This window comes from Panthera leo, chromosome C2, assembly GCF_018350215.1.
Source record: "Panthera leo isolate Ple1 chromosome C2, P.leo_Ple1_pat1.1, whole genome shotgun sequence".
NCBI classification, from domain to species: Eukaryota; Metazoa; Chordata; class Mammalia; order Carnivora; family Felidae; genus Panthera; species Panthera leo.
The window spans coordinates 11830474-11843433 of record NC_056687.1 but is presented as its reverse complement, the minus strand read 5'-3'; positions in this window follow the sequence as shown (position 1 = coordinate 11843433).

The window sequence follows — 12960 nt, the reverse complement described above, 5'->3', positions numbered from 1 at the left end:
CTCATATTTTGTTGAAGGTTTTTACATTCAACTTCATAAAGGATACTGGTCTCTGTTGGTTTTGGATGCCATCGTTTGCTTTTGGTATTAGGGTAATCCTGGCCCTCATAAGATGAGTTGGGAAATATTTTCTTCTCCTCTGTGTTTGGAAATGTTTGTGAAGAATTGGTGTTAATTTTTCTTTAAATGTTTGGTAAGGGGCACCTGGGCAGCTCAGTCAGTTAAGGGTCCAACTTCAGCTCAGGTCATGATCTCATGGTCTGTGAGTTCGAGCCCCTCATCAGGCTCTGTGCTGACAGTTCAGAGCCTAGAGCCTGCTTCATATTCCATGTCTCCTTCTCTCTCTCTGCCCCTCCCCTGCTTACACTCTGTCTGTCTCTCTCTCTGTCAAAAATAAGTTAAACATCAAAAAAATTAAAGCTTAGTGATTAAAAAAAAATGTTTGGTAAAATTCCCCAGTGATACCATGCTGATTTGAACTTTTCTTTGTGGGAAGTTGGATTGTTATGGGATTGGCTTATTAACCCAATTTTTTTACTTTCTATAGGTCTATTCAGATTTTCTATTTTTTCTTGAGTTAGTGTTTATAGGTTTCGTCTTTGTAGGATTTACCCATTTCATCTAGGTTATCTGATTTTTTGGCATACAATTGTTTATAATATTCTTTTACAGTCCTTTTATGTCTGCAAGTTTGACCATTTTTCATCAGATCTGTTTATTTAGCAGGATGTTCCTCAAATTTGAGAAATGTTTCCTTTAAAGGAAAAAATGTCTCCTTTGGCATCTCCCAATGTTGACAATTTTTTTAATAATATTCCTTAAACATGTGTGAATTTAAAACTAATCATAACTTTCAGTTTGTAGCTCTCACACAATAAAACCAAATCTAATTTATAAATTAATTATAATCAAAACTGAAAAACAATACAATTAAAGCAAAAATCACTAATTTAACATTTAAGTTCAGCGTGGCTTGTCTACCATACACCCTGCAATGAACCAATTCAGCCATGACTTTTTTTTTTAATCAAACTATGATGAATGTCTAATCGTACAACAGATGGTTAAGGTCATTTGGCCCTCATTTGGCTGAAGCAGTCATATTAAGTTCATCTTTTTTCATGGCCCATTACCTGAAAATAGTCAAAATAGTACTATCGTGCCCCAAGAATATCCTAAACACAAACATAACAACAGGTTCATTCTGATGATTCCAGAATATGCCCATATTATATTTTAAGCTTACTATCAAAGTGAAAGCAAAGCTTTTCGTTTCTGAAGGAAAGCTGACAGACCCCACAAATAAACCTACAATCTGGAAAACACTGGCTTGGAACTTTGCTTTAATGGAGTGCCTCAATGCTTTCCAAAGGGCTCCACATGAATCCTTAGCCATTATTACCTTCAAAGGATACTTATTCCAACTATGGTTACACAGGGAGTTTCTTGAAGTTCTATTTGTGAATATTTCCTCTTTTTAAATTTTTTTTTAATGTTTTTACTTATTTTTGAAGGAGAGGGAGACATAAAATTTGAAGCAGGCTCCAGGCTCTAAGCTGTCAGCACAGAGCTCGGTGCGGGGCTCGAACTCACAAACTGTGAGATCATGACCTGAGCCGAAGTCAGATGCTTAACTGACTGAGCCACCCAGGCGCCCCTTTGTGAATATTTCCTCTTGAGCAATAGGGAAAAGAAAGCAAAAGTGAGAATCTTGTGCTGGTCACCATGACATGACCCAGAAATGGTTTCGTTGCTGGGTTTACTAAGCAAGAGAAACCAAGATAAAGCAGTTGGGCAAATACTTAGCCACCACCTTCCCTACTACAAGCGTCTTTGCCTTGTAATGAGCAGAACTTTGTAGTGAATGAATCCTTGAGAAGGAAGCCTCACATCCATAGTAGCAGCTTTGGAGAGGATGGGAAGAAATAAGTCCTGTTTGGGAGCCGAGTTGGACCAGGAAAGAAAGAGCCCTAGCCCTGGGGTATGATCAGCACAGTGCACATCCTGCTAGTTGAGATGACTCATTAAGCTCTGACTCAGCCCCTTACACTCACCTGTTGAACAAGCAATTGAAGATGAGGGTACAATCAGTCATGACACAGGGGAAGTGACTAGTGGGCAGAAGCCAGACCACACAAGGTCACACCTTGAAGTTACAGAGTGCAGTGTGGGCACAGTGTTTGGTATCACCTCTTCCTTCTCTGTCCACTGAACCCAGTAAAGAGCCTATGAATGACCTATGAGTTCTCTTTGTACAGAACAGGTGCGAATATATTTAGTCCGATGGACTCGTGTGGGAAAGTTTTGGAAGAACTTGAGTGTAGTGGTTTCCTCTTGTCTTAATTCAACTAGTTGACTCGGGGGCCATATAGAACAGTGGTTAGCCCCTATTGGAAGACGAGAGAGAACAAAAATGACTTTCCCCAAAATAATAGGCAAATTACTTTGTTATATATACTCCAAAATTCTCTTCCGAATTTCTTCTCAACAAACCAAGAGACTGAGTATCTTTATACATTTTCCTTGGAGGGTTCACTTCAGGCCCAATGCTTATGTTATTGAAAATTATTCTTCTTGCATCTCATTGCCCATCTGTTCAGGCTTATGCTAAGACTTTTGCAATGTTTACAGAACTCTCTGACCACGTGGCATGATAAGGGGAACATGGGAGAACTTTCTAATAGAGGAGGAACAGGAGTTAGGTCCTTCATTTTCACCATCTGGCATCTCTTTCCTCCCAATCACATAGCACATGTATGGTTTAGGCATTCCCCAGAGAGCTCTGAAAATTGCTCTGTCTTGTCTAAACATGGTTAAGAGTGTGGCAAAGCATTGGAGAAGGCTCACTCATCTAGCCATCCCCTTAGCTGCATATAGAAAGCAACTGATGGACTTTGAAATACCCTATGAATGTTCCAGGAGCACCTGGGTGACTCAGTTAAGCATCTCACTCCTGATTCTGGCTCAGGTCATGATCTCAGGGTCATGAGATGAAGCCCCACGTCCGGCTCCTTGCTGAGTATGGAGCCTGCTTGAGATTCTCTCTCTCTTTCTCTCTCTCCCTCTGCTCATTCTCTCTCTCAAAACAAGAAAGAAAGAAAAAAGAAAGAAAAGAAAAAGGAGAACCCTATGAATGTTCCTTTGCTAAACAATAATCCGACATTATTACTCAGGCTTTCCAAAAGGCATGACCCTTCTCATCTCCATCTCTCCCCTTTTTCTCCTCACCTACTACACTCAAGCTACATTTACCCCCTTTTTGTTTCTGGAAACTCCCTCAGTTTTCATGTCACTTCCCCAGAGAGACCTTTCTATAGTCCCTCTACATAGTCCCTCTCTGTAGACCCTGGCCTGACTCCTGGACCATTTTCTTCACAGTTCTTATCACACTTTGTCATTGTTTTTATTTGTTTGGTTACTAGAATCTGGGCTGAAAGAGGCAGAGACCAAGTAAGCTTTATGCATCAGTATGTATCCAGATCTAAGCACAATGCCTGGAATATGTAGGCACTCAATTCATACCTGTCAATGAAAGAATAAATAAAAGACATGATGACAAAAATTTTCTTTATTTTCTATAGAATAATGGCTAAGAATGTCATCTATCATATTACCAAATAATGTTCCAACAAAGTTTAACCGAAATAAAATTCCCAGTAAAAGTGTTTATATTTCCACCCAGAAACGAAGCCACAAATGTATGGCCAACTAATTTTTGACAAAGCAGGAAAGAATATCCAATGGAATAAAGACAGTCTCTTCAGCAAATGGTGCTGGGAAAACTGGACGGCAACATGCAGAAGAATGAACCTGGGCCACTTTCTTACACCAGACACAAAAATAAACTCAAAGTGGATGAAAGACCTAAATGTAAGACAGGAAGCCATCAAAATCCTTGAGGAGAAAGCAGGCAAAAACCTCTTCAACCTCGGCTGCAGCAACTTCTTACTCAAGACGTCTCCAGAGGCAAGGGAAGCAAAAGCAAACATGAACTATTGGGACCTCATCAAAATAAAAAGCTTCTGCACAGAGAAGGAAACAATCAGCAAAACTAAAAGGCAATCAACAGAATGGGAGAAGATATTTGCAAACGACATATCAGATAAATGGTTAGTATCCAAAATCTACAGAGAACTTATCAAACTCAACACCCAAAAAACAAACAATCCAGTGAAGAAATGGGCAAAAGACATGAATAGACACTTCTCCAAAGAAGACATCCAGATGGCCAACCGACCCATGAAAAAATGCTCAACATCACTCATCATCAGGAAAATACAAATCAAAACCACACTGAGATACCACCTCACGCCTGTCAGAATGGCTAACGTGAACAACTCAGGCAACAACAGATGTTGGCGATGATGCGGAGAAAGAGGATCTCTTTTGCACTGCTGGTGGGAATGCAAACTGGTGCAGCCACTCTGGAAAACAGTATGGAGGTCCCTCAAAAAATTAAAAATAGAATGACCCTATGACCCAGCAATTGCACTACTAGGTATTTATCCAAGGGATACAGGTATGCTGTTCGAAGGGGCACATGCACCCCCATGTTTACAGCAGCACTATCAACAATAGCCAAAGTATGGAAAGAGCCCAAATGTCCATCGATGGATGAACGGATAAAGAAGATGTGGTATATATATACAATGGAGTATTACTCTGCAATCAAAAAGAATGAAATCTTGCCATTTGCAACTATGTCGATGGAACTAGAGGGTATTATGCTAAGCGAAATTAGTCGGAGAAAGGCAATATCATATGACTTCACTCATTTGAGGACTTTAAGAGACAAAACCGATGAACATAAGGGAAGGGAAGCAAAAATAATACAAAAACAGGGAGGGGGACAAAACATAAGAGACTCTTAAATATGGAGAACAGAGGGGTACTGGAGGGGTTGTGGGAGGGGGGATGGGCTAAATGGGGAAGGGGCATTAAGGAATCTACTCCTGAAATTATTGTTGCACCATATGCTAACTAACTTGGATGTAAATTAAAAAATAAATAATTAATAAGAAAAGAAAAGAAAGTGTTTATATTTCCAGGGTGTTAAATTTGCGACAGACTAACACATTCACTAAAGTTGTAGGATACGAAATCAATACACAAACATTGGTTATATTTCGAGCAGCAAATGATCTGAAAAGGAATTTAAGCAAACAGTTCCATCTGGGGCGCCTGGGTGGCTCAGTTAAGCATCTGACTTCGACCCAGGTCATGACCTCACAGTTCCTAAGTTTGAGCCCCACATTGGGCTCTCTGCTGTCAGCACAGAGCCTGCTTCTGATCCTGTGTCCCCCTCCCTCTCTCTACCCCTCCCCCACTGACTCTCGTATGTGTGCGTGCTCTCTCTCTTTCTCTCTCTCTCAAAAATAAATAACCATTAAAAAAAAAACAATTCCATTTACAGTAGTATCAAAAAGAATAAAACACTTAGGAATAAACTTAACCAAGTAGGTAAAAGATTTTTTTTTCTATTCTCAAGTTAGTTAACATACAGAGTTGTCTTGGCTTCAGGAGTAGAACCCAGTGATTCATACATACAACACCCAGTGCTCATCCCAAGAAGTGCCCTCCTTAATGCCCATCACCATTTTCCCCCTTCCCCCTCCCCCCTAACAACCCTGTTTGTTCTCCATATTTAAGAGTCTCTTATGGTTTGCCTCCCTCTCTATTTTTATCTTAGTTTTCTTTCCCTTCCCCTACGATCATCTGTTAAGTTTCTCAAATTACACATATGAGTGACATCATATGATATCTGTCTCTCTGACTGACTTCTTTCACTTAGCATAATACCCTCCAGTTCCATCCATGTTGTTGCAAGATTTCATTCTTTTTCATTGACAAGTAGTATTCCATTGTGTGTGTGTGTGTGTGTGTGTGTGTGTGTGTGTATCACATCTTCTTTATCCATCAGTTGATGGACATTTGGGCTCTTTCCATAATTTGGCTATTGTTGATAGTGCTTCCATAAACATTAGGGTGTAAATGCCCCTTCAAATCAGCACTCCTGTATCCTTCAGATAAATTCCTAGTAGTGCAATTGCTGGGTCATAGGGTAATTCTATTTTCAACTTTTTGAGGAACCTGCACACTGTTTTCCAGAGTGGCTGCACCAGTTTGCATTCCCGCCAACAGTGCAAGAGGGCGCCCCTTTCTCCACATCCTCGCCAACATCTGTTGTTACCTGTGTTGTTAATTTTAGCCACTCTGATCGGTGTGAGGTGGTATCTCAGTGTGGCTTTGATTTGTATTTCCCTGATGAGGAGCGACGTTGAGCATCTTTTCATGTGTCTGTTTGCTATCTGGATGTCTTCTTTGGAAAAGTGTCTATTTATGTCTTCTGCCCATTTCTTCGCTGAATTGTTTTTCACATGTTGAGTTTGGTAAGTTCTTTATAGATTTTTGATACTAACCTTTTATCCAATATGTTATTTGAAAATATCATTTCCTGTCCCATCAGATGCCTTTTAGTTTTGTTGATGGTTTCCTTCACTGTACAGAAGCTTTTTATCTTGATGAGTTCCCAATAGTTCATTGTTGCCTTCATTTCCTTTGCCTTCAGAGACATGTCAAGTACGAAGTTGCTGAGGCTGAGGTCCAAGAGGTTGCTGCTGTTTTTTCCTCTAAGATTTTGACGGTTTCCTGCCTCACATTTACATCTTTCATTCATTTTGAGTGTATTTTTGTGTATGATGTACGAAAGTAGCCCAGTTTCATTCTTCTGCATGTTGCTATCCGGTTCTCCCAGCACCATTTGCTAAAGACACTGTCTTCTTTCTGTTGGATACTCTTTCCTGCTTTGTCGAAGATGAGTTGGCCATATATTTGTGGGTCCATTTCTGGGCTCTCTATTCTATTCCATTGATCTATGTGTCTATTTTTGTGCCAGGATCGTACTGTCTTGATGATTACAGCTTTGTAATACAGGTTAAAGTCTGGGCTTGCGATCCCTCCAGTTTTGGTTTTCTTTTTCAACATTACTTTGGCTATTCAGGGTCTTTTGTGGTTCCATACAAATTTTAAGATTGTTTTTTCTAGCTCTGTGAAGAATGCTCGTGCTATTTTGATTGGGATTGCATTGAATGTGTAGATTGCTTTGGGTAGTATCGACATTTTAACAATATTTATTTTTCCAATCCATGAGCATGGAATATTTTTCCATTTCTTTATGCCTTCTTCAATTTCTTTCATAAACTTTCTCTCTCTCTCTCTCTCTCTATATATATATATATATATATATATATATATTTTTTTTTTTTAGTGTTTATTTATTTTTGAGACAGAGAGACAGAGCACAAGTGGGGGAGAAGAAGAGAGAGAGGGAGACAGAATCCAAAGCATGCTCCAGGCTCTGAGCTGTCAGTACAGAACATGATGCAGGGATCGAACCCACAAACCACAAGATCATGATCTGAGCTGACATCAGACACTTACCAGACTGAGCCACCCAGGTACTCCAGCTTTCTATAGTTTTCAGTATACAGATCCTTTACCTCTTTGGTTAGGTTTTATTCCTAGGTATTTTACGGGTTTTGGTGCAATTGTAAATGGAATCGATTCCTTGCTATCTCTTTCTGTTGCTTCATTATTGGTGTATGGAAATGCAACCGATTTCTGTACATTGATTTTAGATTCTGCAATTTTGCTGAATTCATGGATCAGTTCTAGCAGTTTTTTGGTGGAGTCTTTCGGGCTTTCCACATAGAGTATCACGTCATCTGTGAAGAGTGGAAGTTTGACTTCTTCTTTGCCAATTTGGATGCCTTTTTTTTCGTTTTGTTGTATGATTGCTGAGGCAAGGACTTCCAACACTATGTTAAACAACAGCGGTGAGAGTGGACATCCCTGTCGTGTTCCTGATCTCAGGGGAAAAGTTCTCAGTTTTTCCCCATTGAGGATGATATTAGCTGTGGGCCTTTCATATATGGCTTTTATGATGGTAAGGTATGTTCCTTCTATCCCGACTCTCTTGAGGGTTTTTATTAAGAAAGGATGCTGTATTTTGTCAAATGCTTTTTCTGCATCAATTGACAGGATCATATGGTTCTTACTTTTCTTCTATTAATGTGATGTATCACGTTAATTGATTTGCAAATATTGAACCAGCCCTGCAGTCCAGAAATGAATCCCACTTGACCACAGTGAATAATTATTTTTTTTAATGCTTTTTATTTTTGAGAGAGACAGACAGAGACCGGGGGAGGGACAGGAGAGAGAGAGACACAGAATCCAAAGCAGGCTCCAGGCTCCGAGCTGTCAGCACAGAGCCTGACATGGGGCTTGAACTCACGAACCGTGAGATCATGACCTGAGCTGAAGTCGGACACTCAACCGACAGAGCCACCCAGGTGCCCCGTGAATAATTTTTTTAATGTACTGTTGAATTCGATTTGCTAGTATCTTGTTGAGAATCTTTGCATCTGTGTTCCTTAGGGATATTGGCCTGTAATTCTCCTTTTTAGTGGGGTCTTTGGTTTTGGAATCAAGGTAATGCTGGCTTCATAAAATGAATCTGGAAGCTTTCCTTTCATTTCTATTTTTTGGAACAGTTTGAGAAGAATAGGTATTAACTCTGCTTTAAATGTCTGGTAGAATTCCCCTGGGAAGCCATCTGGCCCAGGACTCTTATATGTTGGGAAATTTTTGATAACCAATTCAATTTCTTCACTAGTTATAGGTCTGTTCAAATTTTCTATTTCTTCCCATTTGATTTTGGTAGCGTCTGAGTGTCTAGGAATGTGTCCATTTCTTCCATATTTTCCAGTTTGTTGGCATATCATTTTTCATAGTATTCTCTAATAATTGTTTCTATTTCGGTGGTGTTGGTTGTGATCTCTCCTCTTTCATTCATGATTTTATCTATTTGGGTTCTCTTTTCTTTTTGAGAAATCTGTCTAGGGGCTTATCAATTTTGTTTATTCTTTCAAAAAACCATCTCTTGGATTCATTGATCTGTTCTACTGTTTTTTTTTTCTCTTATGGATTCTATACTGTTTATTTCTGCTCTAATCTTTATTATTTCTCTTCTGCTGCTGGCTTTGGGCTTTCTTTGCCGCTGCCTTTCTAGCTCCTTTAGGTGTAAGGTTAGGTTGTGTATGTGGAACCTTTCTTGCTTCTTAAGATAGCCTGAATTGCAATGTATTTTCCTCTTAGGACTACCTTAGCTGCATCCCAAAGGGTTCAGACTATTGTGTTTTCATTTTTCACTTGCTTCCATATATTTTTTAAATTTCCTCTTTGATTTCTTGGTTGACCTATTCATTCTTTAGTGGGATGTTCTCTAACCTCCGTGTGTTTGGGGGCTTTCCACATTTTGTAGTCTTTGCTGCTTTCCACTCACAGAATTCCACCTTGGGACCTCCTGTAGGGCTTGTTTAATGGTCATGAACTCCTTTCATTTTTGTTTGTCTGGGAAAGGTTCCATCTCTCCTTCTGTTCTGAATGACAGCCTTGCTGGGTGAAGGATTCTTGGCTGTATATTTTTCCTATTCAGCACATTGAATATTCCCTGCCACTCCCTTCTGGCCTGCCAAGTTTCAGTGGCTAGGCCTGCTACTACTTTTATGCGTCTGCCCTTTTAGGTTAAGAACCGTTTGTCCCTAGCTGCTTTCAGAATTCTCTCTTTATCTTTGTATTTTGCCAGTTTCACTATGATATGTCGTGGTGTTGACGAGTTTTGTTGTTGTCGTTGATTTTGAAAGGAGTTCTCTGTGCCTCTTGGACTTTGATGCCTGTTTTCCTTCCACAGATTAACGAAGTTCTCAGCTATAATTTGTTTAAATAAACCTTCTGCCCCTTTCTCTCACCATTCTTCTTCTGGAACTCCTATGATACAGATATTGTTTCATTACATGGAATCATTTAGCTCTCTAATTCTCCCCCTGTGATCTAGTAATTTTCTTTCCCTCTTTTTTTTTTCAGCTTCATTTTCCATAATTTTATCTTCTGTTTCCCTTATTCTCTCCTCTGCTTCTTCCATCCTCGCTGTCACTATATCTAGTCTATTTTGCATCTCATTTATAGCATTCCTAATTCATCATGACTATTTCTTAGGTCTTTGATCTCTGCACTAATAGATTCTCTGCTGTCTTCTATGCTTTTTTCAAGCCCAGACATTAGTCGTATGACTGTTTTTCTAAATTATATCTCTTTTGAGCAATTCTCTGGCTGTCATTTCTTCCGGAATTTTCTTTTGAGGGGAATTCTTCCATTTCATTGTCTTGGCTACGTTTCTGTCTTTTACATGTTTTATTTATTTATTTATTTATTTATTTATTGAGAGACAGAATGACAGAGCGTGGGCACGCGCGTGAGCAGGGGAGGGGCAGAGAGAGGGAGACACAGAATCCGAAGCAGGCTCCAGGCTCCGAGCTGTCAACACAGAGCACGATGCAGGGCTCGAACCCACACGGACCGTGGGATCATGACCTGAGCCGAAGTCAGATGGTCAGCCAACTGAGCCACCTAGGCGCCCCTGTGTTTTAATAGCTTGTTATGTGTCCTACACCTGCAAATACTACTATATTAAAAAGGGGTCATACACTGTCCAGGGCCTGGCCCTTCAGGAAGTGCTTTTGGGATATGTTGCGGGCACTCTGTGGTGGCGTTTTGGCTGCTCTATCCCACTGGACAGTCTTCTACAAAGGTCCTCCTTACTCGTAGTGGTGGAGTGTTTGGAGCTTTGACCAGGTGTGCTTAGATTTGTTCGTTGAAGTAACCCTGGAACAAAAAGAAAGGGGAAAAGGAAAGGGAAAGCCTGATCCCATTCCAAGAGAAAAATGAAAGGGAAGAAAAGAAGACCAGGCAGAGAGTCAAAAAAACTAGAAGGCTTAATCCAGAGAGAGATAAGGGAAAATAAAGAAGATATAGAAAAGGTGTCAAAAGAATTGAGTAAAAATGCCTGGTTAAACAAACAAAACAGAAAAAAAGAAATATGTATATAAAATAAGAACTGACCCCAAACAAATCAGAAACTTTAAGTCTGATTCCAAAAGAAAAAAAGAAGAGGGGAGAAAGAAAAAGAAAAGAGAAGAACAAACAGGCAAACCAACAAACAGACAAGCAGACAGACAGACAGACAAAAACAGAAAGCAGTTGTCTGTTGGTGCCCGGACCGGTGGCTGTGCTGGTCTGGAGGAAGGGCCACCTGGTTTGGTCAGGGTCAGTCCCACTCTGAAAGAGAAGCAGTTACCAGACAGGGAGGGGCGGGGTTTGGTGTGAGTGGCCCCGCCTCCCCTGGGGGCCGCCAGTGCTGCCCCCTGAAACCCGATCCTGTTGGTGATGGGGAGAAATGGCGACCCCTCCCAATCTCTCCTCCCTGATGGGTGTCTCAAACCACACGGTTCAGGCCGCCCTCCCAGAGCAGCGCTGGTGACAGGCTTGTCCGGCTCCACAGTCTCCCATGGCTCCCAGGTGCTCGGCTGGGATTCAAACCCCCCCCCCCCCCCCCCCCGTCTTACAGGGCCCTGCACCAGGAGGGCCCTGTGTGGGGTAGCGCCACTCCGCCCTGCCGATTAAAGGCCTTTAGTGTCTGCAGAGTCTTTTGTCCTTGGTAGGGGGGCCATAAACCCTCTTCCACAGTACTGGAGGGAGGGGACTGCTCTGACCTTAATACAGCTGCGTTTGAGGGATGAGGGAAATCCCGGGCCCCCTACTTCTCTGCCATCTTAACTCCTCCTGACATTTCTCAGAAGATACACAAGCTGACGGACAAGCATGAGGAAAGATGCACAGCGTCACTAACCTTTCGAGAAACGGAAATCAAAACCACCATGACGCCTCGCCTCACACGCATTGAGGGAGCCACTATCCAAACAGAAAAGAGCCAGTGCTGACGGGGATGCGGAGAAAGGAGAGCACCCCGTGCACTGTTGGTGGGGATCGTGAAATAACAAAAATTCAATTGAGGGAGCTTTAAAGATCTCATTGGCTTTCTTACTCAATTCGTTGATCGGGCAACATCCCATCTAGCAAGTAGAGGGGAGCTCCAAAGGGCTACAGGAAAGGAGTGGAAAAAAGGAAATTATTAGCAAAGAATCCATTGTTTTAGGCAAGGTCATCCTCCCGAAGGGAATGGAATGGGCCTATCGATATACTTCTCAGTGCCGACCAGGAAATTCCCATGTTGACCGCTTAGAGGTAACATGTCTAAGGGGCTGGAACTGCAGTCAGGTTAAGTATTAAGTCTTGGTTTACTGACTTGGGGCCTTAACTGGAGTGGCGCCCTTTTAGGCCTGTGGTTTTCTTGTTAGCAGGATGTAAAATGGTGCAGCTGCTATGGAAAATCGTCTGGAGAGGCCTCGAAAAGTGCAAAACAGAACTGCCACGTGATCCAGTAATCCCGCTTCTATGTCTGTATCCGTAAGAACTGAAAATAGGATCTTGGAGAGAGAGAGGACAGCCACGTTCACTGCAGCATTATTCATAATAGTCAAGAGATGAGAGCAACCCGGATGTCCACTGATGGACGAATAGGTGAGGAAAATGTATGTCCATGCAATGGAATATGATTCAGCCTTTAAAAAGGAAATCCTTCACATGCGACAATATGGGTGCCCCTTGAGGACATAACGTTAAGTGAAATAAGCCAGCGACAAAAAGACAAATACTCTCTGATTCCATTCATATGAGGTCTCTAAAGAAGTCAAACTAATAGAAACAAAGAATTGGGGGGGGGGGGTCCTGGTTGGCTCAGTGGGTAGGGCATCCGACTGTTGATCTTGGGGTTGTGATTCCCAGCCCCACCCTGGGTGTAGAAATTACTGAAAAGGAAAGAAAAACACAAAGAATGGCGGTTGCCAGAGGCGATGGGGAGGGGGAAATGGGGAGTTGCTGTTCAATAGGTGCAAAGTTTCAGTTTTGCAAGATGAAAAATTTCTAGAGATCTGTTGCACAATGATGGGAATGCAGCTAACACCACGGCCCGTACATTTAAAAATAGTTAAGAGATTAATT